This window comes from Penaeus chinensis, chromosome 31 (assembly GCF_019202785.1).
Source record: "Penaeus chinensis breed Huanghai No. 1 chromosome 31, ASM1920278v2, whole genome shotgun sequence".
Taxonomy (NCBI): domain Eukaryota; kingdom Metazoa; phylum Arthropoda; class Malacostraca; order Decapoda; family Penaeidae; genus Penaeus; species Penaeus chinensis.
Window position 1 is genome coordinate 32,277,725 of NC_061849.1, and position 7,500 is coordinate 32,285,224.

The window sequence follows — 7,500 nt, forward strand, 5'->3', positions numbered from 1 at the left end:
ACTAGCCGCATCTAACATCCCAAACGTTACCTTTTTTTTTTTTTTTTTCCAAATGCTACAAATACCCCCCCCCCCCTTCCCTTTGACACACTACCCAATTACTCATGTATGCAAGCTAGCCAGAAAAAAACGTCTTTACACACACACGCGAGAGACTAAACAAAAGACAGACAGAGAAAAGACATAAAACCCTCATTTAAATTCTGTGACAATTATTCATACAGAAGTGTATATTTTTATTGTAATAATTCAATCCCTACTTGCCCCTGAATACAAAGTGTATTCTAGCGCAGTGCTATTTACTTCTCGAGGATCAAAATAGTGAATCACGGCCGTAATTGCAAATGATAGTTATTACCAGACACGCAAGAGCAATAACACAAGGATTATTGCCATTTCGCAGCAAAAAAAAAAAAAAAAAATGCAATGACAAATCAAAATAAATTCGCATGACCGACCGAGCCAATCATGCATATGAACTCGCACCGCTGTACCTCCCGAATTCTGGAATTTCATTTTTTTTTTACAATCGTCATCCGCGAAAAGACAAAGATACGGAAAGAACGTTACAAAAACAACAACAACGACGACAAACGTACTGCCAAGGGATCAAACAAATAAAAAGAAGACTGAACACTCCTCACGACTGGCGAGGCGGCACAGGGATCTATCGACTAACTCTACGGAGCGGACACGCCACTTTTCAATATGCAGAGTAGAAGTGCTGGCGCTCTCCCATTTCTCCAATGACTGAATATGTACATCAAATTCCTTACGACAATACACATTTCTGTTAGTACTGTAATGCTGTAATACAGCCGTCCTAAAAGTGAACATCAATACTACACGACGTGTATTTCAACTGAATTTAAATATAATAAAAACAAATGTGGACATTTTCAGATACAAACCCACCAAAAAGATTAAATATATATATACCTTCACAAAAATACAACAACAACAACAACAACAATCTGGAATACATCCGTCATCTCTCTTAAAGTCGCACCAGACTAAGTGAAAAGTAGCGGGAAGGAAGACCTGCAGCGAGATGGGGTGTGCATTACTCAGTTTGTGTTCCTGTATATCAGTTTGAGAGCTCATCTTGAGTTCTCCACGGAGTGAGGGCGATGGAGGGGGGGGGGGGGGGGCTAAAGGGCAAGGGGTCGGAAGAGTAAGTATATACAAGTGTGTATATGTGTGTGTGTGTGTGTGTGTGTGTGTGTGTGTGTGTGTGTGTGTGTGTGTGTGTGTGTGTGTGTGTGTGCATACATGCATACATATATATATATATATATATATATACATATACACACACACACACATATATATACATATATACAAAAGTATAAATTCTATATGAATATATATATATAAATATAAATATAAATATATATAAATATAGATATATATGAATATAAATATAAATATAAATATAATAGAAATAAACAAGTATATATGTATGCGTATATATATATGAATATATATATATATATATATATATATATCAAGCCAGATTTCGAAACCATGGCCTAATCTTTCAAATGTATATTGCATCGTGTCAATACAGTTGTGTATTTACACTATTTGCGTATTTTTAAAACATGAATAGTGAAAATGCACTACCGTGATGGCACGATATAAAATACATTTAAAATATTAGACCGTAGTTTCAAAATGTGGGGGGGAGGGAGGGAGAGGGAAAGAGAGGGAGAGGGAAAGAGAGGGAGAGGGAAAGGGAGGGAGAAGGAAACGGAGAAAGGGATGGAAAGGAAAGGAAGAAAGGGAGGGAAAGGGAGAAAGGGAGGGAGAGGGAAAGGGAGAAAGGGAGGGAAAGGGAGAGAGAGGGAGAGGGAATGGGAAAGAGAAAGGGAAACAGAAACAGAAAGGAAAAGGAAGAGACCAAGATCGCGACCGAAACCTAACCGCGAAGACGAAAACCCAAAAACCGAAACCGAGACCGAAACCAACAGAGGTCAAGACGGGTCAGCTCCCTCTACCCGCACCAAGGAAAGTTCGGAGGGTAATCCCCCCTCCCCCCCTTCCCCCCCCCCCGGAGAGATCACACCCGCTCAAGTCCCCCTCAAGTCATCGAGAGGTAAATCAAATCGGTTTTAAGTGCGAAAAAGAAAAGAAAACCGGGTCCGTATCATGCCGTAAATTTCAGCCATCCCTAACGGTTTCTTCCAGACGGTCGCCGGCATCAGTGCGACCGCCTCCCTGAACCGCGGCCATCTATGTCACGTTAATTATCATTCGGGGAATAAGTCTCCGTTATTTCATACGCGGCGGTAATGATATGAAGAGACTGTCAAGAGGAATATCACGTCGGGAGGAATCGTTACAACTAAATGGACTTGGAATCGATCTGGGAACTCGTTAAATGGAACGACTTCAAACGGTGAGAGAGGAGGAGAGAGGAGAGAGAGGAGGGAGGGAGGATATATATATATATATATATATATATATATATATATATATATATATATATAAGGAAAGTAAAGGGAGAGAGGGAGGGTGGGAGGGAGAGAGAGGGAGAGAGAGGGAGAGAGAGAGAGAGAGAGAGAGAGAGAGAGAGAGAGAGAGAGAGAGAGAGGAGAGAGAGAGAGAGAGAGAGAGAGAGAGAGAGAGAGAGAGCACAAGCAATATCGATAAGCTTAATGGAAAACAACAGTAAGAAAACCACAAACAAATCATACTTTTATGAAGATATAAATATGAACTATAAGAAAATATGAACTAAAAAATAAACAATCAAATAAACGAAACGACAGAAAAAACAAACAAACAAATAAAAAAACAAAGCTAATTCCCAAACAACATTCAAGACCACAAGCAGTTAAAACTTCCTCCTACCCCTACCCCTACCCCCCCCCCCCAAAAAAAAGTCAAAAATGAATAAAGAAAACTAAAAAAGAGAGATAAAAAGAAAAGGAAATGAAAAAAAACAAAAAAACTAGTCAAGACAGAGCTAAAAAGGCAGAGAAAGCCGGTCGTCCACAAGAGCGGTGTACACTTATGCAGAGCCGCTCCAAGAGGCCTTATGAGCGGTTATTGCCCGTAAAATAATACAAACATCATCCCTCTCTACTTCAATCTAGCAAATGTTCTCTCTCTTAGTCCCAATGCGGGGGAACTACACCCCCTCCCCTTCCCCCTTCCCCTCCTATTCCCATTCCCATTCCTCCCCTCTCCCCCTCTTCCTCTTTGCTCTTTCTCCTCTTCTTTTCTTTTCCCCATCTGCCCCCTTTTCCTTCCCCAACATGACACAACACCCTTCCCCTTTCCTCTCTTATCCTCTCCTCCCCTCCCCTCCCTTTCCATTCTTCTCCTTTCCTTTCCTTTCCTTTGTTTCCCATCCCCTAACCATCCCTCCCTTTCTCCCTTCTCCCTTAACCCTTCCCTTCCCCTAACCATCTCTCCCTTCTCCCTTCTCCCTTCCCTTCCCTTCCCTTAACCATCCCTCCCTTTCTCCTCTTCTCCCTTCCCTTCCCCTAACCATCCCTCCCCTTCTCTCTTCTCCCTTCCCTTCCCCTAACCATCCGTCCCTTTCTCCCTTTCTCCCTTCTCCCTTCCCCCTTCAACCCCAACTCCAACAGGACGGACACCCCAGTGGTTTTTAAACTTACTAAGCATCCGCATACATAACCCCCCCACCCCCCACCCCCCACCAGTGTCCGATGTCCCACGGCGAAAGGACACGCGTCTAACGAGGCGTCCTGTTATAGCGGGGTTTCGGCCGGAGCATTTCTTAAGACGTTTAAAAGGAGGCTTCTGTTACTCTGGTCTTTCCTCTTTTATTTCTTCTTTTATTTCTCGCTTTCGTGATTTTTTTTTTTTTTTATCATTTATATTTTCTCTCTTTCTCTCTCTCTTTTTTTTTTTGGCACTATTTTTCTTACTTTTGTTTCTCTCTTATGTATTTCATTTTCTTTTCCTCTTTCATGCTTCCTCTTTCTCTCTCTTCTACGCACCATTTTCTCTCTTTTTTTCCCCCTCTCCCTTTCGAAATCAGTCCCGTGAAAAGAATACAAGAATATTGCTTTATCTAATAAATAATAAAAAAAAAGTATATATTAGTCGCCTTTTTTATCGCGTTTGTCGAAAACGAAATAAAATTTAATCATGAACACGGGAAAAATATAGAAAGAAAGAAGAAACAAAGAATGAAAGAAGAAGAAAAATGAAGGAAGGAAGGAAGATAGAAAGGGTGAAAGAAAGAAATATTAAATTGTACAAGACGCTAAATTTACTCATTCCTTTCCCCTGATTGAACTAAGCGATCTATAAAATATAATTGTCTGCTATATTTACTGGATCCAACGTATCATTTTGGAGGGATAGAGAGAGAAAAAATAATAATTCCAACATTACTGCAAATGATTGCAAGCACACACGCACGCACGCACGCAAACAGACACGCACACGGATCGCATGCAAACGCTAGCATTTGATTATTTGAAAATATAATTAGGTTGAATTATTCATCCGGACTTCCCCCCTTCCCCCCCATCCCTCCCCCCTCCCCTCCCCCGGTCCTACATCTACCGAGCGGGGGGAAAGATAACGAAAAATTACAATCCTGTTATAACAACCGCAAACGCTATCATTAACGATCATAACATCAATAAGGGCAATAACTATCAAGCATTAAATCAAGCAAGAACACGGGGGCGGACATGTGGCACCCCCTCCCCCCTCTTTCTCCCTCCCTACCCCCACCCCCCCTCTTTCTCCCTCCCTATCCTCACCCCCCCTCTTTCTCCCTCCCTACCCCCACCCACCCCCTTCCTACACCCTGTTTCTCCCTGCTAATAATTTATTCCTTAAGAAAGATGACTTTTAAGACGCTGGATACAAATTATGTGTGTGCAGAAAGTACCTAAACTGCTTTTTCGAATGAAAGAAAATTATTCCTTTCGAAGTTCATGAGAAACATAGAAAGAGAGAGGAAGAGGGAGAGGGAGAGGGAGAGGGAGAGGGAGAGGGAGAGGGAGAGAGGAGAGAGAGAGAGAGAGAGAGAGAGAGAGAGAGAGAGAGGAGAGAGAGAGAGAGAGAGAGAGAGAGAGAGAGAGAGAGAGAGAGAAGGGGATGGGGGGATAGAGGAAGGAAAAGAAAAAGAAAGGCCCAAAAAAGAAAAAGATAATGAGATAAAACAAGAAACAGAACAAAAGACACAACACCCCCACCCACCCACACCCCCTCCCCTACACCATCCATCCCCCCCAAAAAAAAATAATACCAATAAAAAAAATCCTAATCGCGTGGCCCTTTGACTGAAACGACGATATGGTGAGAGCCTCGTTTACTTAAGTGGAAGGTAAAGTAGACACGAGATCAAGGAGATGGCGAAACAAGTGTCCATCAACAACCATCGGTCCTTCGTCCCTTCGTCCCCGCCCTCTCCATCACTCCATCTCCCTCACCCCGTCGTTCCGGTCGGGATAGGGGCGGTCAAGGAGGGGGCAGGGATAGGGGGTGGGGAGCGGAGATGGGATGGGAAGAGAGGGGGACAGGGGGAGGGGGCATGGTGGCAGGGAGGAGAGGGGGAGAGGGGGATATGGTGGGATAGAGAAAGAGATAGAGATATAGATAGAGATAGAGATAGGGATAGGGACAGGACAAGAGCAGTGACAGAAACACGGACAAGAGCAAGGATAGGGGATACGGAAAGATAAATATTAGGAGAGACAGATGAACCGCTTGAATCGATGTCAGAAGTATCTATCACATCTAAATCCTTAAGTTCTGAAGGGAAGAAGGGCAGAAAAGGGAAAAGGGAGCAAGGGGAAGGGAAAGGGGAACGAAAAAGGGAAGTAGGGGAGAGTTGGGAAGGGAAATGGGAAGAAGGAATGGGGAGGGAGGGAGGGAGGGAGGGAGGGAGGGAGGGAGGGAGGGAGAGAGAGAGGAGAGAGAGAGAGAGAGAGAGAGAGAGAGAGAGAGAGAGAGAGAGAGAGAGAGAGAGAGAGAGAGAGAGAGAGAGAGAGGGAGAGAGAGAGAGAGAGCCCAAGCCTTAATGACGGAACAAAGACCATCAGTCTGGCAATAATTTGTTCTCCTAATATCTCTAAACATTATATGCACCATTATGGGGCGGGACGACGGGCGCAACCCACCTTCCCTCCTCCGGACCCGATCCTCACCCTTATGGCGGAAGAGCATAAGGGCCAAGGAAGGTGCCACCCGCGGGATCGCAAGTTGCGCCCAAAGGGTCCGTGATGGGTATAACAATAATAAAGATTTACGACTGTGATTGGACTAAAAATGACAAAGCGGGAAAAAGCTCGCTCGTGAAATGTAGTCTCCAGAGAGGAGTCTCCCGCCATGCTGGACGGGGGCCTTGAGAGAAACACGAGAAAGACGAGAAAGATGGAGAAAGAGAGGAGAGGGGAGAGGTTTAAAAAGACGGAATAAAAGAGGGGGAGTCGTGAGTGATGAGAAGAAATGAAAGATGCAGAGAAGAGAATCGCTAATGAAGAGCGGGGCAGCTGACTGTACATGAGAGAGAGAGAGAGAGAGAGAGAGAGAGAGAGAGAGAGAGAGAGAGAGAGAGAGAGAGAGAGAGAGAGAGAGAGAGAGAGAGAGAGAGAGAGAGAGATGAGGGGATGAAGGAATGGACAGAGAGACGGAAGGAGGGAGGGAGGGAGAGAGGGAGGGAGGGATAGAGGGAGGGAGGAGAGAGCACGAGAACGAGAACGAGAACGAGAACGAGAACGAGAGAGTGAGTCAACGTCAATACCATCTAAATCTATTAGCTAAATCACAGGCTTATCTCAAACGGCTTAAACACCAACAAAAAATAATTAAATTGACATCATACAATATATACATTTTTAAATTCGGAATGATATGTGGGCTTACGAGTACAGAAGTGTATGGATGTATGAATAAACATGCTGTGTGTGTGTGTGTGTGTGTGTGTGTGTGTGTGTGTGTGTGTGTGTGTGTGTGTGTGTGTGTGTGTGTGTGTGTGTGTGTGTAAGCATGCGTGTATGCATTTGCGATCATATGTACGTACTCACATAAACATAATGCTTCAAGATACAAAAAACAACAACAGATAAAACATATATAAACACAAATAACCATTAAAAAAAAAAGAAAGAAGTGAAACAACTCTTGCATGCAACAGACCCCCGCGCCCACCGATGACTCAGCCCACAGCGCCCATAGCCAAGCAACCAAGCAACATAAAACGATAGAAATTGCCCGCAAAGTTGTAAAGTCTCTTCCTCCTCCTCACTCTCCCTCCCCATGCGCCTCTCTCTTTTTCTTTTTTACCCCATTTCCTTTATTTCTTAATCTTTATTTCTCATTTCTTCTGAATCATTATCTTCTTCTCCTTCTTCTTCCTCTTCCCAATTCCTCGAAAACACGTGCACCCCCCCCCCCCCATCACTTCTATTTTCCTTCCATCTTTTCAGTGCGTTCCTCTCTATCTCTATTTCTTTTCCCTCCTCTTCCTATATTCTCTTCTCCTTTCCCTTACCCCCTCCTTCT

At 43.8% G+C, this 7,500-nt stretch overlaps 1 protein-coding gene across 5 annotated transcripts in view; it reads right to left on the minus strand.

Annotated features, from left to right (window-relative positions):
• Positions 1 to 7,500, minus strand: part of LOC125041818 (TOX high mobility group box family member 3-like) — a 333,779-nt gene that overhangs the window by 62,949 nt on the left and 263,330 nt on the right. The window lies entirely within an intron of this gene.